The sequence below is a fragment of the Scyliorhinus torazame genome, chromosome 1 (genome assembly GCF_047496885.1).
Source record: "Scyliorhinus torazame isolate Kashiwa2021f chromosome 1, sScyTor2.1, whole genome shotgun sequence".
Taxonomy (NCBI): Eukaryota; Metazoa; Chordata; class Chondrichthyes; order Carcharhiniformes; family Scyliorhinidae; genus Scyliorhinus; species Scyliorhinus torazame.
The window spans coordinates 217055088-217081138 of NC_092707.1; the positions used below are offsets into that span (position 1 = coordinate 217055088).

A 26051-nucleotide genomic window follows, 5' to 3' on the forward strand; every position below is an offset into this window, starting at 1 on the left:
TTGAATCCACATATAAAGGAGCAGTGTATCTCTATAAATAAAACCTTAGAGGGTGTAAAGACAGTTCCAGTTTCGACTCTCGCTCTCAAGCAGTGAGCACTGTGTCAGGCGTTTAGTCAGCAAGTTATTCCAGTCATTTTGTGCCCAGGCTTCATTTCCCTTTTGTACTTTCTTCCCTTTCTGACTTTCACATTTTGTAATATTGGATTGTCTTGTTTTTTGCTCCAAAGCTGGGAAGCTGCCATTTTAATTTTATGAAATGTCATGAAACGAGAAGTTATCTGATCAGAGGTCAAAACCAGAGGAAGACTTTAATTGCTGAATGCAAACCTTGAATCAGCCTAACTTCCAGGACTTTGGCTCCTTTGTGAGATAATTATGAAAATGTGCTGCTTGAAGATGCTGCTCTCCACAGAGTGATTGAAGCAGCCAGCCAGACAGCACGCAGTCGATTGCATTTCAAGATTGCAGATGAAGACACAGGATTATCATCATTGTGAAATTCGGCAGGTAATGGAATAGAATCAGATGTGAATCTCCCAACTGGTCATTCTGTGATTGATTCCATTGAGATGTATTGTCTGGTAGATGGGGAGGGGGAGTTTTATCCACAAGGATCATTTAGGTTTGACTTTTAATTTAACCAGATGCATTAGGCTTTCTGCAATCATCATCAGATAGGCAGGCTGCCTGTGTGTTAATATTTTATTTGTTTTTCACTCAAGTAAAACAATATTTTGGAGAGGATCACCAGATGAAAGCGTGGGAGTGGTTGCGTTTTCACAAGCTCTGGCACTGCTCATTTTAATCCTTTTTAAAATTCTGATGCATAACCCAGAATTATTTGATCCTGATGTTTCTGGTCTGTGCTATGTTCCTGGAAAATCCTGGCTAAAGTTTGGTGATGGGGAGCCAAGTTAAGTTAAGGAAATCCTTGTTTGATTTGGGTGGTCGGAGATATCCGCGGTGTGGCCCAATTCACAGTGGTGGAATCATTGGTGGAAATCTTTATCCCATTAATCAAATTTAAGGAGGAGATAGATAGGCTTTTAATTAGTAGCGGGTTGAAGGCTTACAGAAAGTAGAAAGGAAGGTGGAGATGAGGCCGAGATGAGAACAGTCATGATCGTATTGATTGGCGGAGCAGGCTTGAGGGGTTGAACTTCCTTCTCCTGAATCTGGTTCTTATGTTCTTAGGTGTATTAATCTTTCTTATCCTTCTTAAATGAAGAAGTCACCAGGATCTCCCTCACTTCATGTCCTGGGTTCTGAGCCTGTTTTCAGCATATTAACAGCTGAGGCTATCTCCATTTCCAAGTAATATCTGCTCTGTGCACCACCTCCCTAATGACAGTATTTCCGAGAGGTTACTTTCTTCACTTTGGAGGATGTGAAAAATGAAAATCGCTTATTGTCACAAGTAGGCTTCAAATGAAGTTACTGTGAAAAGCCCCTAGTCGCCACATTCCGGCACCTGTTCGGGGAGGCTGTTACGGGAATTGAACCGTACGGCTGGCCTGCCTTGGTCTACTTTCAAAGGCAGCGATTTAGCCCAGTGTGCTAAACAGTTGGTGTTGAGATGATGGTTGCCAATGTGTGTAAAGTTATGGACCATGGTCTCAGCCCCTTGGCACAAATTATTGGTGCTGACATTGAACTGTGAGATATTATAAAGAAAATGGATGAAGCGGAGAAGAGAATACTGTCAGTTGATAGGGCTGTTTCCTAGGTGGGCTCACCTTCAGTCCTTGCTGCATTGGCATGTCAAACATCCTGGTTGATTCGGGGAGATGGGGCGGGAGGAGGAGTATCCATGCACTCCTGATGGATCTTGGATGTTGCTCGATATTCCTGTCATGACTTTGGCCTTTCCAAGCTCCATGGCCGGTTACATTATTCTGCAGTTCACCATTAATCCTTTTTAAAAATAAATCTAAAGTATCGAATTTCTTTTTCCAATTGAGGGGCAATTTAGTGCAGCCAATTCACCTACGCTGCACATCTTTGGGTTGCGAGGGTAAGACCCACGCAAACACGGGGAGAATGTGCAAATTCCTCATCGACAGTGGCCCGGGGCCGGGATTGAACTCAGGTCTTCGGTGTTGTGAAGGAGCAGTGCTGACCACTGTGCCACTGTCCCACCCTGTTTGTTCATCATTAATCCTGAACTTTGTTCTTTTGTGATTTTACTCCTGATTTCATGGGCGGGATTCTCTGATATCGGCGCGATGTCCGCCGACCGGCGCCAAAAACGGCGCGAATCAGTCCGGCATCGCGCCGCCCCAAAGGTGCGGAAGTCTCCGCATCTTGAGGGGCCGAGCCCTCACCTTGAGGGGCTAGGCCCACGCCGGACTGATTTCCGCCCCGCCAGCTGGCGGGAAAGGCCTTTGGTGCCCCGCCAGCTGGCGCGGAAATGACTTTGCCGTCGGCGCATGCGCGGGAGCGTCAGCGGCCGCTCACAGCATCCCCGCGCATGCGCAGTGGAGGGGGTCTCTTCCGCCTCCGCCACAGTGGAGACTATGGTGAAGGCGGAAGGAAAAGAGTGCCCCCACGTCACAGGCCCGCCTGCGGACCGGTGGGCCCCGATCGCAGGCCAGGCCACCGTGGGGGCACCCCCCGGGGCCAGATCACCCCGCGCCCCGCCCCAGGACCCCGGAGCCCGCCCGCGCCGCCTTGTCCCGCCGGTAAGAGAGGTGGTTTGATTCTCGCCGGCGGGACAGGCATTCCAGCAGCGGGATTCGGCCCATCACGGGCCGGAGAATCGCCGGGGGGGGGGGCCCCCGCCAAACGGCGGGGCGCGATTCCCACCCCCACCGAATATCCGGTGCCGGAGAATTTGGCAACCGGCAGGGGCGGGATTCACGCCAGACCCCTGCGATTCTCCGACCCGGCGGGGGGTCGGAGAATCCCGCCCCATGTTATTGCCTTTTATTCTGACCAGGGTGTATGATACATGATCATAGAGATGTTTGGCGCCTGTTGTCTTGCGAAAATCATGCTGAGTTGGTTGTATGACATGACTGTTGTGCAGTATTTACTTGTTTTTTTAATGTGCTGTGACCCTTACACTTTGGAAGTACATTTTTTGGTACTCTTCATCGAATCCTTAGAATCCCTACACCTCCAAAAGAGTACTCCACCTAGGCCCCACTTCCCTACCCTTCCCTCCCTGCCCTATCTCTGATTTATTACATTTGATTCCAGAGTGTTTCCCTTACCTTGTCAGGAGAGAAGGGCTGTATCGCCCTCCGAGATATCACGCTGAAGGGTGGCTTGACGATTCTTCTTCTCCTTGTTGGTGGGGTCTCCTTGGTGGAAAATGCTTTAAGTTTTCCGGTGATGGCAGGGCCTGAGTGGTGCCTCTGATTTGGCTGGAAAGGAGTGAGGTCTGTTGTGTTGTGAGTCTTGGCATGATGTAAGAACCCTTGCCTTACTGGCTCCTGTACACGGGACCTGTACAAGCCACCTCTTGTACCGATGGTGGTATCTTGTTGTTCTCCTTTTTCTGGGATAACATTTCATTGCTTGGAGGCAAAACACAACCAGTCGATCTTGCCTAATATTTTGACTGATGTCCAGTGCATCCATCGGTATGGTGAGACTTATTAAACACTCCATGATATCAAATCACAGAATTCCATAGATTCACAACCCTTTGAGTAAAGTAATTCCTCCTCATTTCTGTTTTAAATCTGTGAACCCTTAGCCTAAAACTATGGTCTCTTGTTCCAGAATGTCCAACAAGGGGAAACATTGCTCTACGTCAAGCCTTTCAATCCCCTCTAGCATCTTATGTACCTCAATTAGATCTTGTTTCATTCTTCTAAACTCCAGCAAATATTGGTGTAAACTGCTCATTTTCTCTTTTCAAGTCAAATCATTCATCCCTGGAATCAATCTAGTGAACCTTCTCTGAACTGACTCTAAGGCATTTACATCCTTCCTCGAGTAAGGGGACCAAAACTGTGTGCGGTATTCCAGGCGTGGTCTCGCCAATGCCCTATACAGCTGCAACTGTACTACCCTGCTTTCTACTCTGTTCCATTAGCAATGAATGCCAAAATTCCATTTGCCTGCATTATTACCTGCTGCAGTTGCATACTAACTTCCTGTGGTTCATGCATGAGGACACCCAGAGCCCTTCAACTGAAGCATTTTGAAATTTATCTCCATTTAGATAAGTTTCCTTTTTATTTCCCCGACCAAAATGAATAATTATCCATGTTATATTCCATTTGCAAATTTTGGCCCACTCACCCTATCTATCCATATCTATTTGTAGATTTCATATTTCCTCATTGCAACTTGCTTTCCCCTGATTTTAGTGTCATTTGCAAATTTGGTATAGTACATTCTACCCCTGCATCCAAGTTGTCAACATAGATTTTAAATAGTTGGGATTCAAGGACTGAACCCTGTGGCACACTGCCAGTTACAGCTTGCCAACCAGAAAAATGCCCACTTATATCCATTATCTCCCTTCTGTTGGTTTGTCAATCCTTTATCCAAGCTAATGAACTACTCCCAACCCCATGGGACCTTATCTTGACCTTTTGTGTGGCACCTTATCAAATGTCTTCTGGAAGTCCAGATATATTATAACCACAGGAGCCCTATTATCCACTTTGCGTGTTACTTTGACTGCAGCATCACTGGTAAAGTTCATATAATTGCAGATAGTAAAATCATAATTATAATCCTAATTCCAGCAAACAGCCCATCAGTCACCTGTGTTGTGCATTAAGAAACATAATTGTTACAGCACAGGAGGAGGCCGCTTGTTCCAATCCTTCGAAGGAGCAATTTATTTGCTGCCATTCAACAGGGTGCAAAGGACAGACAAGGACTTGTGCATCATCAAGTTGTGTCATAGAACATAGAACATAGAACATTACAGCGCAGTATAGGCCCTTAGGCCCTCGATATTGCGCCGACCTGTGAAACCACTCTAAAGCCCATCTACACTATTCCCTTATCGTCCATGTGTCTATCCAATGACCATTTGAATGCCCTTAGTGTTGGCGAGTCCGCTACTGTTGCAGGCAGGGCATTCCACGCCCTTACTACTCTCTGAGTAAAGAACCTACCTCTGACATCTGTCTTATATCTATCTCCCCTCAATTTAAAGCTATGTCCCCTCATGCTAGACACCACCATCCGAGGAAAAAGGCTCTCACTGTCCACCCTATCCAATCCTCTGATCATCTTGTATGCCTCAATTAAGTCACCTCTTAACCTTCTTCTCTCCAACGAAAACAGCCTCAAGTCCCTCAGCCTTTCCTCATAAGATCTTCCCTCCATATCAGGCAACATTCTGGTAAATATCCTCTGCACCCTTTCCAATGCATCCACATCCTTCCTATAATGCGGCGACCAGAATTGCACGCAATACTCCAAATGCAGCCGCACCAGAGTTTTGTACAGCTGCAACATGACCTCATGGCTCCGAAACTCAATCCCTCTACCAATAAAAGCTAACACACCGTACACCTTCTTAACAACCCTCTCAACCTGGGTGGCAACTTTCAGGGATCTAATGTACATGGACACCGAGAACTCTCTGCTCATCCACGCTGCCAAGAATCTTACCATTAGCCCAGTACTCTGTCTTCCTGTTATTCCTTCCAAAATGAATAATCTGGGAGGAAAATATCCAAGGGTATGAGACTATACAAAAGGATAGAATGCACGGTAAGGGCGGTGGTGTAGCTTTGTTGTTTAAGGATGGCATCCGGGCAATAGTAAGGGATGATATTGGTGCTATGGAGGACAAGGTTGAATCAATTTGGGTGGAAATCAGGAATAGTAAGGCGAAAATGACACTGATAGGAGTAGTCTATAGGCCACCAAATAGTAACAGGATGGTAGGGCAGGCAATAAGCAAAGAAATAACGGATGCATGTAGAAATGGTACAGCGGTTATCATGGGAGATTTTAATCTGCATATCGATTGGTTTAACCAGGTCGGGAAAGGCAGCCTTGAGGAGGAGTTCATAGAATGTGCCCTGGATAATTTCCTGGAACAGTATGTAATGGAACCTACAAGGGAACAAGCAGTCCTAGATCTGGTCCTGTGTAATGAGGCAGGATTGATTAATGATCTCATAGTTCGGGATCCTCTTGGAAGGAGCGACCACAATATGGTGGAATTTAAAATACAGTTGGAGGATGACAAGGTAAAATCAAACACTAGTGTTTTGTGCTTAAACAAAGGCGATTACAATGGGATGAGAGAAGAACTAGCTAAGGTAGACTGGGAGCAAAGACTTCATGGTGAAGCAGTTGAGGAACAGTGGAGAACCTTCCGAGCGATCTTTCACAGTGTTCAGAAAAGGTTCATACCGACAAAAAAGAAAGACGGTAGAAAGGGGAAAAATCGACCGTGGATATCTAAGAAGGTGAGGGAGAGTATCAAATTGAAGGAAAAAACATACAAAGTGGCAAAAAATTAGTGGGAGACTAGAGGACTGGGAAGTCTTTAGGGGACAACAGAAAGCTACTAAAAAAGCTATAAAGAAGAGTAAGGTAGACTATGAAAGTAAACTGGCTCAGAACATAAAAGCAGATAGTAAAAGCTTCTACAAATATAGAAGACAAAAAAGAGTGGCTAAGGGAAATATTGGTCCTTTGGAAGATGAGAAGGGAGATTTAATAATAGGAGACGGGGAAATGGCTGAGGAGCTGAACAGGTTTTTTGGGTCAGTCTTCACAGTGGAGGACACAAATAACATGCCAGTGACTGATGGAAATAAAGATATGATAGGTGAGGACCTTGAGATGATTGTAATCACTAAGGAGGCAGTATTGGGCAAGCTAATGGGGCTAAAGGTAGACAAGTCTCCTGGCCCTGATGGGATGCATCCCAGAGTGTTAAAAGAGATGGCTAGGGAAATTGTAAACGCACTAGTTATAATTTATCAAAATTCACTCAACTCTGGGGTAGTCCCAGAGGATTGGAAAGTAGCAAACGCGACACCACTGTTTAAAAAAGGAGGTCGGCAGAAAGCGGGTAATTATAGGCCGGTAAGCTTAACTTTGGTTGTAGGGAAAATGCTGGAATCTATCATTTAAGGAGGAAATAGCGGGGCACCTGGAGGGAAATTGTCCCATTGGGCAGACGCAGCATGGGTTCACAAAGGGTAGGTCGTGTCTGACTAATTTGGTAGAATTTTCTGAGGCCGTTACCAGTGCAGTAGATAACGGGGAGCCAATGGATGTGGTATATCTGGATTTCCAGAAAGCTTTTGACAAGGTGCCACACAAAAGGTTGCTGCATAAACCAAAGATGCATGGCATTGAGGGTAAAGTGGTAGCATGGGTAGAGGATTGGTTAACTAACAGAAAGCAAAGAGTGGGGATAAATGGGTGTTTCTCTGGTTGGCAACCTGTAACTAGTGGGATCCCTCAAGGATCAGTGTTGGGCCCGCAGTTGTTCAAATTTACATAGACGATTTGGAGTTGGGGACCAAGGGCAATGTGTCAAGGTTTGCAGACGACACTAAGATGAGTGGTAAAGCAAAAAGTGCAGAGGATACCGGAAGTCTGCAGAAGGATTTGGATAGGTTAGGTGAATGGGCTAGGGTCTGGAAGATGGAATTCAATGCTGCCAAGTGTGAGGCTATCCATTTTGGGAGGAATAACAGCAGAATGGATTATTATTTAACCGGTAAGATGTTAAAACATGCTGCTGTGCAGAGGGACCTGGGTGTGCTGGTGCACGAGTCGCAAAAAGTTGCTGTGCAGGTGCAACAGGTGATTAAGAAGGCTAATCAAGTTTTGTCTTTCGTTGCTAGAGGGATGGAGTTCAAGACTTAGGGAGGTTATGCTGCAATTGTACAGGGTGTTGGTGAGGCCGCATCTGGAGTATTGTGTTCAGTTTTGGTCTCCTTACCTGAGAAAGGACATATTGGCACTGGAGGGAGTGCAGAGGAGATTCACTAGTTTGATCCCAGAGTTGAGGGGATTAGATTATGACGAGAGGTTGAGCAGACTGGGACTGTACTCATTGGAGTTTAGAAGGATGCGGGGGGATCTTATTGAAACATATAAAATTATGAAGGGAATAGATAGGATAGATGCGGGCAGGTTGTTTCCACTGGTCGGGGAAAGCAGAACTAGGGGGCATAGCCTCAAAATAAGGGGAAGTAGATTTAGGACGGAGTGTAGGAGGAATTTCTTCACCCAAAGGGTTGTGAATCTCTGGAATTCCTTGCCCAGTGAAGCAGTTGAGGCTCCTTCTTTAAACGTTTTTAAGAAAAAGATAGATACCTCTCTAAAGAATGAAGGGATTCGGGGATAAGGTGTACGGGACGGAGAGTGGAGCTGAGTCCACAAAGATCAGCCATGATCTCATTAAATGGCGGAGCAGGCTCGAGGGGCCAGATGGCCTACTCCTCTTCCTAGTTCTTATGTTCTTCTGAATCACCTCACAGTTTCCTGCATTAAACTCCATTTGCCACCTCTCAGCCCAGCACTGCAGCTTATCTATGTCCCTCTGTAACTTGTAACATCCTTCCGCACTGTCCACAACTCCACCGACTTTAGTGTCATCTGCAAATTTACTCACCCATACATCTACGCCCTCCTCCAGGTCATTTATAAAAATGACAAACAGCAGTGGCCCCAAAACAGATCCTTGTGGTGCACCACTAGTAACTGGACTCCAGTCTGAACACTTCCTATCAACCACCACCCTTTGTCTTCTTCCAGCTAGCCAATTTCTGATCCAAACTGCTAAATCACCCTGAATCCCATGCATCCGTATTTTCTGCAGTAGCCTACCGTGGGGAACCTTATCAAATGCTTTACTGAAATCCATATACACCACATCAACTGCTTTACCCTCATCCACCTGTTTGGTCACCTTCTCAAAGAACTCAATAAGGTTTGTGAGGCACGGCCTACCCTTCACAAAACCGTGTTGACTATCTCTAATCAAATTATTCCTTTCCAGATGATTATCCATCCTATCTTTTATAAACCTTTCCAAGATTTTTCCCACAACAGAAGTAAGGCTCACTGGTCTATAGTTACCGGGGTTGTCTCTACTCCCCTTCTTGAACAAGGGGACAACATTTGCTATCCTCCAGTCTTCTGGCATTATTCCTGTAGACAAAGATGACTTAAAGATCAAAGCCAAAGGCTCAGCAATCTCCTCCCTAGCTTCCCAGAGAATCCTAGGATAAATCCCATCCGGCCCAGGGGACTTATCTATTTTCACACTTTCCAGAATTGCTAACACCTCCTCCTTATGAACCTCAAGCCCTTAGAGTCTAGTAGCCTGAATCTCAGTATTCTCCTCAACAACATTGTCTTTTTCCTGTGTGAATACTGACGAAAAATATGAATTTAGCACCTCTCCAATCTCCTCGGACTCCAAGCACAACTTCCCACTACTGTCCTTGACTGGCCCTACTCTTACCCGAGTCATTTGTTTATTCCTGACATATCTATAGAAAGCTTTAAGGTTATCCTTGATCCTACCTGCCAAAGACTTCTCATGTCCCCTCCTGGCTCTTCTTAGCTCTCTCTTTAGGTCCTTCCTAGCTAACTTGTAACTCTCGAGCGCCCTAACTGAACCTTCATGTCTCATCTTTACATAAGCCTCCTTCTTCCTCTTGACAAGTGTTTCGACTGCTTTAGTAAACCACGGTTTCCTTGCTCGACCACTTCCTCCCTGCGTGAAAGGTACATACTTATCAAGGACACGCAGTAGCTGTTCCTTGAACAAGCTCCACATTTCCATTGTGCCCATCCCCTGCAGTTTTCCTCTCCATCCGATGCATCCTAAGTCTTGCCTCATCACATCATAATCCCCCAGATATAGCTCTTGTCCTGCGGTATATACCTATCCATTTCCATCACTAAAGTAAACGTTATCGAATTGTGGTCACTATCACCAAAGTGCTCACCTACCTCCAAATCTAACACCTGCTCTGGTTCATTACCCAGTACCAAATGCAATATGGCCTCGCCTCTCGTTGGCCTATCTACATACTGTGTCAGGAAACCCTCCTGCACACATTGGACAAAAACAGACCCATCTAAAGTACTCGAACTATAGAGTTTCCAGTCAATATTTGGAAAGTTAAAGTCCCCCATAACAACTACCCTGTTGCTCTCGCTCCTATCCAGAATCAGCTTTGCAATCCTTTCCTCTACATCTCTGGAACTTTTCGGAGGCCTATAGAAAACCCCTAACAGGGTGACCTCTCCTTTCTTGTTTCTAACATCAGCCCATACTACCTCAGTAGACGGGTCCTCATCAAACGTCCTTTCTGCCACCGTAATACTGTCCCTGACTAACAATGCCACCCCTCCCCCTCTTTTACCACCTTCCCTGAGCTTACTGAAATATCTAAACCCCGGCACCTGCAACAACCATTCCTGTCCCTGCTCTATCCATGTCTCCGAAATGGCCACAACATCGAAGTCCCAGGTACCAACCCATGCCGCAAGTTCACCCACCTTATTCCGGATGCTCCTGGCATTGAAGAAGACACACTTTAAACCACCTTCCTGCCTGCAACTTTGAAACCTTACTCATGACCTCACTACTCTCAACCTCCTGTATACTGTATACTGGAGCTACAATTCAGGTCCCCAAGCCCCTGCTGGGAACCACTGGCTGGAGTGCTTTAAAGGCTACCTCGAGACGGCCAGAGGCACCCCCACAGAAGGACAGAAAATGCATCTCCTGCGTTCAAGGGTCAGCCCTGGGATCTACCCCCTTATCGAGGAGGCGGAGAATTATGATGCCGCGATCGAACTGCTCGAAGGACATTATATCCGCCCTGTAAATCAGGTCTACGCTCGTCACCTGCTTGCGACTAGACGGCAAAGCCCCGCGGAATCGTTGGAAGATTTCTACCGGGCGCTACTGGTGCTGGGCCGAAACTGTGGCTGCCCGCATGTTTCGGGGAACGAGCACACGGAACTTTTAATCAGGGATGCTTTCGTAGCAGGTATGACCTCCTCAGATATCCGCCGAAGACTCCTAGAAAGGGACACTCTGGGACTCAGAGAGGCACGGGCCCTGGCAAGGTCCATGGACGTTGCCTACAAAAATGCGCAGTGCTATGCGCCCGACCGCGCGGCGGCCCCCTGGGCTGCATGGCACCCCGCAGCGGCAGCCCCACAGACCTCCCCCCTGACCCCGCAGGCCTGCGCTGCGAGACAGCCCGCTAAAGCCGCCGGGCCACGCTGTTTCTTCTGCGGGCAGGCGAATCATCCCCGCCCGCGCTGCCCAGTCCGCACCGCCACCTGCAGAGGGTGCGGCAAGAAGGGCCACTTTGTGGGGGTCTGCCTGGCCCGCGCCGTGGCCGCGGTCTCCAGCGAATCCAGACCGCCGCGGCAACTCCCCCTTCAGGCCCCGACCGGCCAGCGCTCACCGCCACCCCGCGGTCTCCAGCGACTCCGGGCCGCCGCTGCAACCTTCCCTTCAGGCCACGACCGGCCAACGCTCACCGCCACCCCCCTATCCCACGCCCTGGCGCGGTCTCCAGCGACTGTGGACCGCCGCAGCAACCCCCCCTTCAGGCCCCGGCCGACCAGCACTCACCGCCACCCCCCTATCCTAGAGCCACGTGCGACCCATCTTGCCCCCCGGACACCACGCTGGACGGGTGGGCGCCGTCATTTTGTCCATCGCCGCCGCCATCTTGTTCATCCCCGGACACCATGTGCGACCCATGGGTGACGCCACCTTGGATGGGGCCCCAGGCCCACAGCACGGCCGACTACACGCTGCCCGATCAGAACTCGCAACTGCTTCCTCTGGCCTCGGTGACACTGGACCAAAGTCGACCCCGGACACTCGCAAGAGCTACAACGACGGTCTTTATTAACGGCCACGAGACGTCTTGACTCTGGGAGCACGGAAAGCTTTGTTCACCCCGACACGGTAAGGTGCTGTTCACTTGTAACCCACCCTGTAAACCAAAGGATCAAATTTCTCCAGACCGCGAAAATCCTTAACCTGACATACAATAAGGATAAATGCGTGTTTAGCACCGACCGTCTAGCAATTCTAGGCTACGTAGTGCGTAATGGAGTTATAGGCCCCGACCCTGAACGCATGCGCCCCCTTATGGAGTTCCCCCTCCCTCACTGCCCCAAGGCCCTGAAGCGCTGCCTCGGGTTTTTCAGCTATTACGCACAGTGGGTCCCCAACGACGCAGACAAAGCCAGGCCCCTAATCCAGTCCACAACCTTCCCCCTGGCGATGGAGGCCTGCCAGGCCTTCAGCCGCATCAAAGCAGACATTGCAAAGGCCACGATGCACGCCATCGATGAGTCCCTCCCCTTCCAGATCGAGAGCGATGCGTCTGACGTAGCTCTGGCGGCCATCCTCAACCAAGCGGGCAGGCCCGTGGCTTTCTTCTCCCGCACTCTCCACGCTTCCGAAATTCGCCATTCCTCGGTCGAAAAAGAGACACAAGCCATAGTAGAAGCTGTGAGACATTGGAGGCATTACCTGGCCGGCAGGAGATTCACTCTTCTCACTGACCAACGGTCGGTTGCCTTCATGTTCGATAATGCACAGCGGGGCAAGATTAAAAACGACAAGATCTTGCGTTGGAGGATAGAACGCTCCACCTTCAACTACGAGATCTTGTACTGTCCGGGGAAGCTAAATGAGCCCTGTCCCACGGCACTGCACAAGTGGACTGCCTCTGATCCCTCCACGAGGACCTCTGCCACCCGGTGGTCACTCGCTTTTTCCATTTTGTCAAGACCCGCAACCTGCCCCACTCCATCGAGGAGGTCAGGTCAGTCACCAGGGACTGCCAAATCTGCACGGAGTGCAAACCGCACTTCTACCGGCCAGAGAGGGCGCAACTGATAAAGGCTTCCCGTCCCTTTGAACGCCTCAGCATGGATTTCAAAGGCCCCCTCCCCTCCACCGACCGCAACACGTATTACTTGAACATGATTGACGAATACTCCTGGTTCCCCTTCGCCATCCCCTGCCCAGACATGACCACAACCACCGTCATCAAGGCCCTCCGGGGTATCTTTACACTGTTCGGTTTCCCCGCGTACATACACAGTGATAGGGGGTCCTCCTTTATGAGCGACGAACTGCGTCAATTCCTGCTCAGCAAGGGCATCGCCTCGAGCAGGACGACCAGTTACAACCCCCGGGGAAACGGGCAGGTAGAGAGGGAGAACGGAGCGGTCTGGAACACCGTTCTACTGGCCCTACGGTCCAGGAACCTCCCAGTCTCCCGCTGGCAAGAAGCCCTCCTGATGGCCCTCCACGCCATCAGGTTGCTGCTCTGTACTAACACAAATCAGACACCTCATGAACGTCTCCTTGTTTTCCCCAGGAAGTCCTCCTCCGGGACCTGGCTCCCACCCTGGCTAGCGACTCCCGGGCCCATCCTGCTTTGGAAGCACGTGCGGGCGCACAAGTCGGACCCGTTGGTCAAGAGGGTCCACCTGCTGCACGCTAACCCCCGTGGTGTTCCCTGAAGGCCGGCAAGATACAGTCTCCCTTCGGGACCTGGCACCCGCTGGAACCCCACGCGCACCCGAACCATTGCCCACAGGTCCTCACTGGAGGGTCAGTACTCCCGCCGCTCCTGCCTAGGCCCGACCACTCACCGACACCCCCTACAGGCGCCCCCCCCGTCAACCTTTTGCCCCAACAGCGCCACCTAGGGGTGACAAAGCTGCCAGGGAGGACGAAACCACGCTCCCGGAGACGCAACCACGGGGACCCACACCAGTTCACCACCGAAGCCCAGACACTCCAGAAGGACGACCAGGCCACCCGATCGACTAATTGCTTCACTGTGAACACTTTGTAAATATCCTCGACACCATGGTGCCTCCACACCTGGTCATACCATAATAAAGATGACTGTTACCACTGGCCACCACCCCCGCCAGACTCTTTTTTAACAGGGGGTGAATGTGGTAGTACCAGGTATTGCGGCACCCAAAAGGCTGATGACCATTGGCCAGACCCAGGAGTCTACCATTGGCTGTTGTACGTAGCTCCGCCCTGACAGGCGGGGTATAAGAAATGGTGCCATCCCAGCAGCCTTCCCTTTCTGTATCAAAGCTGCCGGGGAAAGAGTTTTAGCAGATTAAAGCCTTGAGTTATGAATCACTTCGTCTTGCATGTAATTGATTGCGCATCACCCTTCTTAAACAAGGGCACAATATTTGCTACCCTCCAATCTTCAGGTACCTTTCCTGTGGCTGTCGATGATTCAAATATTTCAGCAAGAGGGCCGGCAATTTCCTCCCTAGCCTCCCACAACGTCCTGGGATACATTTCATCAGGTCCCAGGGATTTATCTATCTTTATTTTCTTTTATAAATTTAGAGTACCCAATTATTTTTTTTTCCAATTAAGGGGCAATTTAGCATGGCCAATCCACCTACACGGCACATCTTTGTGTTGTGGGGGTGAAACCCACGCAGACACAGGGAGAATGTGCAAACTCCACACGGACAGTGACCCAGGGCCGAGGTAAGGATTTATCTATCTTGATGTGCTTTGTTACCTCCAACACCTCCTTCTGTGTAATATGTACACTCCTCAAGAGTGTACTCCCTGAACCCTAGTTAACATTCTTTTGAAAGACTACCAGCCTGTAGTCAGACTCCCCAATCAACTTTTGAAAGTTCCTGCCTAATACCATCGAAATTGGCCTTGCCCCAATTTAGAATTTTACCTTTTGGGCCAGAACTATCATTCTCCATAGCTATCTGAAAACTAATGGAATTATGGTCACTGGTCTCAAAGTGATCCCTCACTAACACGTCTGTCACCTGCCCTTCCTTATTCCGCTAGAGGAGGTCAAGTTTTGCCTCCTCTCTAGTCGGGCCATCCACATATTGAATGAGGAATTCTTCCTGAATACACTCGACAAATTTCTCTCCATCCAAACCCCTAGTGCTATGGCTGTCCCAGTGAATGTTGGGAAAGTTAAAGTCCCCAACTATTACCACCCTATTTTTCCGGCAGCTATCTGTAATCTCCTTACATATTTGCTTCTCGATATCCCAATGACTATTTGGGGGCCTATAGTACAGTCCTATCAAATTTTTTCAATTCTTATTTTTCACTTATACCCTTATAGACTCAGTGGGCAAAACCTTGGATATATCCTCTTTCTGTACTGCCCTAATCAAAAACGCAACTCCCCCTCCTCTCCTATCTTTCCTATGACATCGCTACCCCGGAACATTGAGCTGCCAGTCCTACCCCTCCTTTAGCCATGTTTCAGTCATAGCTATAATATCCCAGTCCAATGTACCTATCCAAGCCCCAAGTTCATCTGCCTTGTCCGTTAGGCTTCTTGAATTGAAATAAATGCCGTTCAATCTGTTTCTCTGCCTTCCACTTTTCTCCTGACTGGCGTTTGTTTCTACCCCTCTTTACTACCCTCCGACTTCCTGCATTGGTTCCCACATTAGTTTAAACCCTCCCCAATAGCGCTAGCAAATAGCCCCCCTAGAACATTGGTTCCAGTCCTGTCCACGTGTGGACCGTCCGACTTGTAATGGTCCCACCTCTCCCAGAACCGTTCCAATGTCCCAAAAATCTGAATCCATCCCTCAAGCCACACATTTATCCTGCCTATCCTGTCATTCCTACTCTGATTAGCACGTGGCACTGGTAGCAACCCTGTGATTGCTACCTTTGAGGTTCTACTTTTTAGTTTAGCTCCCAACTCCCTCCATTCAGCATGTAGGACCTCATCCTGTTTTTTACCTATATTGTTGATGCCAAAATGCAGCATGACAGCTGGCTGCTCCCCCTCCCCCTTTAGAATGTCCAGCATCCGCTCTGAGACATCAAGGACCCTTGCAACCGGGAGGCCCGTTTGCGTCTGCAGAAATGCCTGTCTACTCCCCTTACAATTGAAACCCTATCACTATAGCTCTACAACTCTTTTTCCTGTCCTCCTGTGTAGCAGAGCCAGCCATGGTGCCATGAACCTGGCTCCTGCTGCCTTCCCCTGGTGAGCCATCTCCCCAACAGTATCCAAAACGGTATACCTGTTTTGGAGGGAGATGACCGCAGGGGCCACCTGCACTGCCTTCCTACTGTTCCTCTGCCTGTTGGTCACCCATTCCCTATCTCCCTCAGTACTCTTTATCAGCAGTGTGACCAACTCACTAAATGTGCTATCCATGACTTCCTCAGCATCGTGGATGCTCCAAAGTGAGTCCATCCGCAGCTCCAGAGCCGTCAAATGGAACTGCAGCTGAACACTCTTCTTGCACGTGAAGGAGCCAGGGACAGTGGACGTGTCCCTGAACTCCAACATCACACAAGAGGAGCCTGTCATGTCTTAACCCTTAGGTTAACTTCTGCAACTACAATGCCAGAAAAAAATAGATAAATGAAAAGAAAAGAAAACTACTTACCAGTCACCACTAATGACCAGATAGATTCAGATTTAGCAGGTCTCCTCTTGCCCAATCTAATCACCGTCCTCCTGTGACATCACGCTTCAGTTTTCCCCCAGTCTAAACCTCAGATTCACTGTTTACCCGCTTACATTCCCAAGACGCCATTGGTTCAATCGCTCGTCTCCATTTCGCTCCTGAAAAGGTTGTGGAAGCAGATACATTAACGGCGTTCAAAAGGCATCTCGAGAAATCATAGAATTTACAATGCAGAAAGAGGCCATTCGGCCCATCAAGTCTGCACCGGCCCTTGGAAAGAACACCCCACCCAAGCCCACACCTCCACCCTATCCCCGTAATCCCACCTCACCATTTTTGGACACTAAGGGCTATTCAGCACAGCCACTCCACCTAACCTGCACATCTTTGGACTGTGGGAGGAAACCGGAGCACCCGGAGGAAACCCACGCAGACACGGGGAGAACGTGCAGATTCCGCACAGTGACCCAAGCCGGGAATCGAACCTAGGACCCTGGAGCTGTGAAGCAACTGTGCTAACCACTGTGATACCATGCTTCCCAATACCCACTGTCCCCTTCCTGTTTTCGTGCCTGGGATATGCTACGTATATAGGCTGTATGTTCCAATCCCTTAGATTGTTCACATTGGACAAGTTACAGGCCCTATCTAACCAGCCCATGCATGCAAAACTCAACAGTGTCCAACATTAGATATGATGCTTCGATTGGACAACATCTGCTGAATAATCCTCAGTGCGTTATAAGGATTATTGGCTGGAAAGCTGGTTCATGATGCAGAGCATGGCCAACAGTGTGGGTTCACGTTCACACACCAGCTGAGGCCATCCATGAAGGCCCCGCCCCGCCCCCCCCAACGCCATCCCCCATCCGAGGTACGGCGATCCCCAGGCTAAACCATCCCCATTCAGCTCTCCCCCTCAAAGGGAAGAGCAGCCTATAATCATCTGGGATTATGGCAACTTTACAGGTTCTACAGGCCAAATTTCCATCCAAACCAGAGTTTTCATAGAGTCCAAGATCAGCATCAAGCACACAGCAATTCTCCCCTTTTCCCCCTTCCCCTTGTTGGCTTCTCATAGACACAAGGACGTGCTGATGGTTTTGACAAATTGTGGTATCATGGCCGGTACAGGCTCGGAGGGCCGAAGGGTCTGTTCCTGTGCTGTACTTTTCTTTGTTCTTTGTTCATAGAGCGTGAACGCCTGTTCTTTCCTTGATTTATCTATAGGCCAACACGGCAGGAGATACGCCATTCCTTTTCAAATGTTGTCCACTTGTCTGTGATATTTTGTCACAAACGAGCTGCGTGATACTGGGAGGATCATCTGCCATTGTGCGAATGCCATGTGGAAGTTCTGAGTTGCAATAACTAGCGATCGGGTACTAACAACAGGAACTGTTTAACAGTAACTGAGTAGCTCTTACACTCTGTGTCCCTCCTTGCGCTCCGGGAGAACTACTGTGTTCCCGACACATGACCTCTTTTATATCCACGTCATCCCAACATCCACATGACCAACCAGCCTACAGTCATCATTAGATTTTTAATTCCAGGTATTTATTATCAAATTTCACTATCTGCCATGGTGGGATTCAAACCCAAATCCTCAGAGCCTTACCCAGGGTCTCTGGATTACTAGTCCAGTGACAAAACACTACACCACCGCCCTCCAAGCCTGCGCCATACTGCCCGTCTATCCTAAAACCTCTACACTTCACAGAATCACAGAATACTGCAGAGCAGAAGAGGCTCTTTGGCCCATCGAGTCTGCACCGATGCATGCAAGGCCCTGACCTGCCCACCTAATCCCATTTGCCAGCACCTGGCCCATAACTTTGATTGTTATTATGTGCCAAGTACTCATCCAGATACTTTTTAAAGGATGTGAGGCAATCCGCCTCTACCACCTTCCCAGGCAGTGCATTCCAGACCGTCAGCACCCTCTGGGTAAAAAGTTTTTTTCTTAAATCCCCCCAAACCGCCCACCCCTCACTTTGAACTTGTGCCCCTCGTAACTGAGCCTTTAACTAAGGGGAACAGCTGCTCCCTATCCGTTCTGCCCATGCCCCTCATAATCTTGTAGACCTCAACCAGCTTACCCCTCAGTTGTGGCCTCACCAAAGTTCTATACAGCTCCACCATGACCTCCCTGCTTTTGTAATCTGTGCCCCGATTGATAAAAGTGAGTTTTCCCAATGCCTTTTTCACCACCCTATTAACCTACCCTCCTACCTTCAAACACGCGGAGGTCCCATTGTTATTTAGAACTTCCCAGTGTCAGACCTTTCATAGTATACTTCCTTATAAAATAATTCCTTTCAGAGTGTATCACCTCACACTTTTCCGGATTAAATTCCATCTGCCACTTATCCACCCATTTGACCATCCCGTCTATATCTTCCTGTAATCCAAGACACTCAACCTCACTGTTAACAACCCGGCCAATCTCTGTGTCATCCACAAACTTACTGATCGTACCCCCCATATAGTCATCTATGTCATTTATATAAATGATAAACAATAGGGGCCGCAGCACGGTACGCCAATGGTCACTGGCTTTCAGACACTAAAGCAGCCACCTATCATCACCCTCTGTCTACTACAGCTAAGCCAATTATGAATCCACTTTATCAAATCACCCTGTATCCCATGTGCATTTGCCTTCTTAATAAATCTCCCACGTGCAACCTTGTCAAAGGCTTTGCTGAAATCCATGTAAACTACATCAAGTACACTACCTTCATCTACACACTTGGTTACATGCTCAGAAAATTCAATCAAATTTGTTAGGCATGACCTCTCTCTGACAAAGCCATGCTGCCTATCCCCAATCAAACCTTGCCTCTCAAAGTGGAGATGGATTCTCTCCTTCAGAATTTCTCCGATAGTTTCTCAACCACTGGCATGAGACTCAGTAGTCTGTAGTTCCCTGGCTTGTCTTTACAACCTTTCTAAAAGTGGGATTGCATTAGCTGTTCTCCAGTCCTCTGGCACCTCCCGTAGCCAGAGAGGAATTAAAAATTTGTGTCAAAGCCCTGGCAATCACCTCACTCGCCTCCCACAGCAGCCTGGGACACTATTCATCTGGACCTGGAGATTTGTCCACTTTTAAGCCTGCCAATACCTCCAAAACCTTGACACTCCCTATGACAATTTGCTCAATAACCTCACACTCTCTCTCCCGAGTTCCATAACTACTTCCTCATTCTATTGGATGAAGACAGATGTGGAATATTCATTTAACACCTTACCAATGTCCTCTGGCTTCACCCACAGATTTCCCCCTTGGTCCTTAATGGGCCCAACTGTATCCCTGGTTATCCTATTCCCATTGATATACTTAAAGATTTTCCCTACTTTTACAGGCCAGAGCTTTCTCATATCCCTTCTTTGCTCTCCTAATTGATTTCTTAAGCTCCATCCTGCACTTTCTGTACTCCACTAATGTCTCTTGCAGATTTGCTCCCCTTAAAAGCCTCTCTTTTCCTTCTCATCGTATCCTGAATGTCTCTGGTCATCCATGGTTCTCTGAGTTTGTTACACCTTCCTATTCCCCTAGATGGAACATGTTTGGCCTGTGTCCTCCCCATTTTATGGGGGGGCATTTTAGTGATAGCGACCACATGTTATGGACAAAGAAATAGACAAGTTTCAAGTTTTGGTTTGGGAGAGAGTAGATTAGCAAAATAAGGCAGGATCTGGCCAAGGTAGACTGGAAAGAGTTATTTGTGGGGAAACCTACAGAAGAGGTGGGGGGGGGGGGGTTCTATCCTTACTGCAGTCACTGATAATGCAATGCCTTCGCCTCGTTTACTGCCCCCCCCCCCCCGCCCCCCGTCATGCCTGAAGATTCTATATCCTGGGATGTTGAGCTGCTAATCCAGCCCCTCACTCAACCATGTCTTTGTGATAGCTATTATATCACAATTACACATGTAATTACATCACCCTTAACTGATCTGTTTTACCTTTAATACTCCCGCCATTAACATGACCTGATTGTTTTTCTATGTTATACTGTGTCCCTATTCTGCTATAAATCTGCATCCCTTCCCCTTGCCAAACTAGTTTAAACTCTTCTTAACAGCACTAGTAAACCCGGCAGCAAAGATGTTAGTCCCACTCTGGTTTAGATGTAGACTGTCCAGCTTGTACAGGTCCCACCTTTCCCAAAAATGGTCCCAATGGTCCAGGAATCTAAATCCCTCCCTCCTGCAACAATTCTTAAGCCACGTATTCATCTGTGCTGTTCTCTTATTCCTGTACTCACGAGCACGTGGCACCAGTGGTAATCCAGAGATTACAATCTGAGCGATCCTGCTCTTTAGTATGTTGCCTAACTCCCTGAATTCATCATAGAATTTACAGTGCAGAAGGAGGCCATTCGGCCCTTTGAGTCTGCACTGGCCCTGGGAAAGAGCACCCCACCCAACCACACACCTCCACCCCAGCCCCGCAACCCAACAACCTCACCTAACCACGTTTGGACACTAAGGGCAATTTAGCATAACCAATCGGCCTAATCTTCACATCTTTGGACTGTGGGAGGAAACCGAAGCACCCGGAGGAAACCCACACAGACACGGGGAGAACATGCAGACTCCGCACAGACAGTGACCCAAGTCGGGTATTGAACCTGGGACCCTGGAGCTGTGAAGCACAGAGCTAACCACTGTGCTACAATGCTGCCCATCGTTCTTTCTACCTATGTCATTGGTACCAACATGTACCATGACTTCTGCTTTATCACCCTCCCCCCTCAGAATGCAGCCGTTCAGTGATATCCTGGACCCTGGAGGTAAATAACTCATGTCTATGACGCTTTCCAGCACCTACATTCTCTTAGGTGTATCCAACCACTACTACAACTGAACCACGGGATCTGTAAGAAGCTGTCATTGGCTACACTTGCTGCAGATGTAGTCATCTGGAATGTTGGAAGCGTCACGGATCTCCCACATCTCCACGTTTGAGCATTGCACCTCAGTGACAGACATGCCTAGCACAAATTAAATAATTACATCAAAATAAATAGTAACACAATTTAGCAACAATTAAAGAATTACATTAAAACAAATACTTGTTAAATTTAAGTTGAAATTAACTATCTAGTCCGTTGTGCTAGATTTCTCTCAAAATATTCTATGCTAAATACACTAATCTCCCAGTTATTCCTCTACTTAGTTAATTATTCTAGTTTTGCAAATTTAGAACAGATTTCCAACCAGCCAATCAGGTCACAGCTTTACGGTGACGTCACTCTTTGTTTTAATTTTCTCCAGTCCCTGATACCAAACAGGTAAGTTAATTGTACTTGCTGTCCTGAAGCTCCTCCTCCCCGGGATCGCACAAACTCCACTCCCTGCAGACTGGGCAGCGAATCCCCGAGGTAAGTTAATTGTACTTACTCTCCTGAAGCTCCTCCTCCCCGGGATCGCACAAACTCCACCCCCTGCCGACTGGGCCGCGAATCCCCGAGGTAAGTTATTTATACTTACTGTCCTGAAGCTCCTCCTCCCCGGGATCACACAAACTCCACTCCCGGCCGACTGGGCCGCGAATCCCCGAGGTAAGTTATTTATACTTACTGTCCTGAAGCTCCTCCTCCCCGGGATCGCACAAACTCCACTCCCTGCCGACTTGGCCGCGAATCCCCGAGGTAAGTTAATTGTACTTGCTGTCCTGAAGCTCCTCCTCCCCGGGATAACACAAACTCCACTCCCTGCCGACTGGGCCGCGAATCCCAGAGGTAAGTTATTTATACTTACTGTCCTGAAGCTCCTCCTCCCCGGGATAACACAAACTCCACTCCCTGCCGACTTGGCCGCGAATCCCCGAGGTAAGTTAATTGTACTTGCTGTCCTGAAGCTCCTCCTCCCCGGGATCGCACAAACTCCACTCCCTGCCGACTGGGCCGCGAATTCCCGAGGTAAGTTATTTATACTTACTGTCCTGAAGCTCCTCCTCCACGGGATAACACAAACTCCACTCCCTGCCGACTGGGCTGCGAATCCCCGAGGTAAGTTATTTGTACTTACTGTACTGAAGCTCCTCCTCCCAGGGTTCGCACAAACTCCACTTCTTACAGACTGGGCTGCGAATCCCCGAGGTAAGTTATTTATACTTACTGTCCTGTAGCTCCTCCTCGCCGGGTGCGCACAAACTGCACTCGGTGTCGACTGGGCTGCGAATCCCTGAACAAAGAACAAAGAAAATTACAGCACAGGATCAGGCCCTTCGGCCCTCCCAGCCTGCGCCGATCCAGATCCTTTATCTAAACCTGTCGCCTATTTTCCAAGGATCTATTTCCCTCTGTTCCCCGCCCGTTCATATATCTGTCTAGATGCCTCTTGAATGATGCTATCGTGCCCGCCTCTACCACCTCCGCTGGCAAAGCATTCCAGGCACCCACCACCCTCTGCGTAAAAAACTTTCCACGCACTTCTCACTTAAACTTTCCCCTTCTCACCTTGAAATCGTGACCCCTTGTAATTGACGCCCCCAATCTTTGAAAAAGCTTGTTGCTATCCACCCTGTCCATACCTCTCATAATTTTGTAGACCTCAATCAGGTCCCCCCTTAACCTCCGTCTTTCCAACAAAAACAATCCTAATCTACTCAACCTTTCTTCATAGCTAGCACCCTCCATACCAGGCAACATTCTGGTGAACCTCCTCTGCACACTCTCTAAAGCATCCACATCCTTCTGGTAATGTGGCGACCAGAACTGCACGCAGTATTCCAAATGTGGCCTTATCAAAGTCCTATACAACTGTAACATGACCTGCCAACTCTTGTACTCAATACCCTGTCCGATGAAGGCAAGCATGCTGTATGCCTTCTTGACCACTCTATCGACCTGCGTTGCCACCTTCAGGGTACAATGGACCTGAACTCCCAGATCTCTCTGTACATCAATTTTCCCCAGGACTTTTCCATTGACCGTATAGTCCGCTCTTGGATTAGATCTTCCAAAATGCATTTCCTCTCATTTGGCTGGATTGAATTCCATCTGCCATTTCTCTGCTCAACTCTCCAAACTATCTATATTTTGCTGTATTCTCTGACAGTCCTCCTCGCTATCTGCAACTCCAGTAATCTTAGTATCATCTGCAAACTTCCTAATCAGACCACCTATACCTTAGTCCAGATCATTTATGTATATCACAAACAACAATGGTCCGAGCACGGATCCCTGTGGAACACCACTAGTCACCTTTCTCCATTTTGAGACACTCCCTTCCACCACTACTCTCTGTCTCCTGTTGCCCAGCCAGTTCATTATCCATATAGCTAGTACACCCTGAACCCCATACGACTTCACTTTTTCCATCAATCTGCCATGGGAAACTGAGGTAAGTTATTTATTCTTACTGTCCTGAAGCTCCTCCTGCCCGGTTTCACACAAGCTCCACTCCCTGCCGATTAGGCCGCGAATCCTCGAGGTAAGTTATTTATACTTACTGTCCTGAAGCTCCTCTTCCCCGGGATCGCACACACTCCACTCACTGCTTACTGGGGCGCGAATCCCCGAGGTAAGTTATTTATACTTACTGTCCTGAAGCTCGTCCTCCCCGGGATCGCACACACTCCACTCAATGCCGACTGGGCCACGAATCCCCGGAGGTAAGTTATTTATACTTACTGTCCTGAAGCCCCTCCTGCCTGGGTTCACACAAACTCCACTCCCTACGGACTAGGCCGCGAATTCGCGAGGTAAGTTATTTATACTTACTGTTCGGAAGCTCCTCCTTCCCAGGTTTACACAAACGCCACTCTCTGCCGACTGGGCCAACAATCCCGAGGTAAGTTATTTATACTACCTGTCCTGAAGCTCCAACTCCGCGGGCTTGCACAAAATCCACTCCATACTGACTGGGCCGCGAATCCCTGAGGTAAGCTATTTGTCCTTACTCTCCTGAAGCTCCTCCTACCCGGGTTCGCACAAACTCCACCGCCTGCCGACTGGGCCGCGAATCCCCGAGGTAAGTTATTTATACTTACTGTCCTGAAGCTCCTCCTCCCCGGGTTCGCACAAACTCCACTCCATACCGACTAGGCCGCGTATTCCCGCGGTAAGTTATTTATACTTACTGTCCTGAAGCACCTCCTCCCCGGGTTCGCACAAACTCCACTCCATACCAACTCAGCCACGAATTCCCAAGGTAAGTTATTTATACTTTCTCTTCTGAAGCTCCTTCTCCCCGGGTTCGCACGAACTCCATTCCACACCGACATGGGCCACGAATCTCCGATGTAAGTTATTTATACTTACTGTCGTGAATCTCCTTCTCCCCAGTTTCGCCCAGACTCCACTCCCTGCCGACTGGGCCGCGAATCCCCGAGGTAAGTTATTTATACTTACTGTCCAGAAGCTCCTCCTCCCCAGTTTCGCCCAGACTCCACTCTCTGCCGACCGGGCCGCAAATCCCCAATGTAAGTTATTTTTAGTTACTGTTCTGAAGCTCATCCTCCCCGGGTTCGCACCAAATCCACTCCCTACCGACTGGTCTGCGAATCCCCGAGGTAAGTTATTCATACTTGCTGTCCTGAAGCTACTCCTCCACGGATTCAAACAAATTCCACTTCCTACCGACTGGGCCGTGAACCTCTGAGCCACGTTATTTATACTTACTATCCTGAAGCTACTCCTCCCGGGTTCGCACAAAATCCACTCCCTACCGTCTCGGCCGCGAATTCCCGAAGTTAGTTATTTATACTTATTCTTCTGAAGCTCCTCCTCCCCGGGTTGGCAGAAACTCCACTCCATGCTGAATGGGCCGCTAATCCCCAAGGGAAGTTATTTAGACTTACTGACTGGAAGCTCGTCCTCCCCGGGTTCGGACAAAATCCACTCCATACCGACTGGGCAGCGAATCCCCGAGGTAAGTTATTTTCACTTACTGTCCTGAAGCTCCTCCTCCCCGGGTACACACAAACTACACTCCCGGCCGACTAGGCCGCGAATCCCCGAGGAAAGTTATTTATACTTACTGTCCTGAAGCACCTCCTCCCCGGGATCGCACAAACTCCACTCCCTGCCGATTGGGCCGAGAATCCCCGAGATTAGTTATTTATACTTACTGTCTTGGAGCTCCTCCTCCCCAGGTTTGCACAAACTCCACTCTCTGCTGACTGGGCTGCGAATCCCCGAGGTAAGTTATTCATACTTACTGTTCTGAAGCTCCTCCTCCCCAGATTCGCACACTATCCCCTCCCTACCGACTAGGCCGTAAATCCCCGAGGTAAGTTATTTTGACTTACTGACCGGAAGCTCCTCCTCCCCGGCTACGCACAAAATCCAGTCCATACCGACTGGGCCGCGAATCCCCGAGGTAAGTCATCTATACTTACTGCCCAGAAGCTCTTCCTCCCCGGGTTCCACAATCTCCACTCCCTGCCGACTGGGCCGTGAATCCCCGAGGTAAGTTATTTATACTTACAGTCCTGATGCTCCTCCTACCCGGGTTTGCACAAAGTCCACTCCCTGCCGATTGGGCCATGAATCCCCGAGATCAGTTATTTTTTTTTTTTAATAAATATTTTATTGAAAATTTTTGGTCAACCAACACAGTACATTGTGCATCCTTTACACAATATTATAACAACACAAATAACAATGACCTATTTTATAA

The 26051-nt window shown here is 48.7% G+C and overlaps 1 protein-coding gene across 2 annotated transcripts in view; it reads left to right on the forward strand.

The window, feature by feature from the left end:
- Positions 1 to 268: 268 nt before the first annotated feature.
- Positions 269 to 26051, forward strand: part of LOC140430125 (interleukin-6 receptor subunit beta-like) — a 548481-nt gene continuing 522698 nt past the window's right edge. For both annotated transcript variants that reach the window (XM_072517643.1, XM_072517640.1), the window contains exon 1: positions 269 to 510. The gene's annotated coding sequence lies outside the window, so the exon portion shown is untranslated. The remainder of the gene's footprint in view (positions 511 to 26051) is intronic.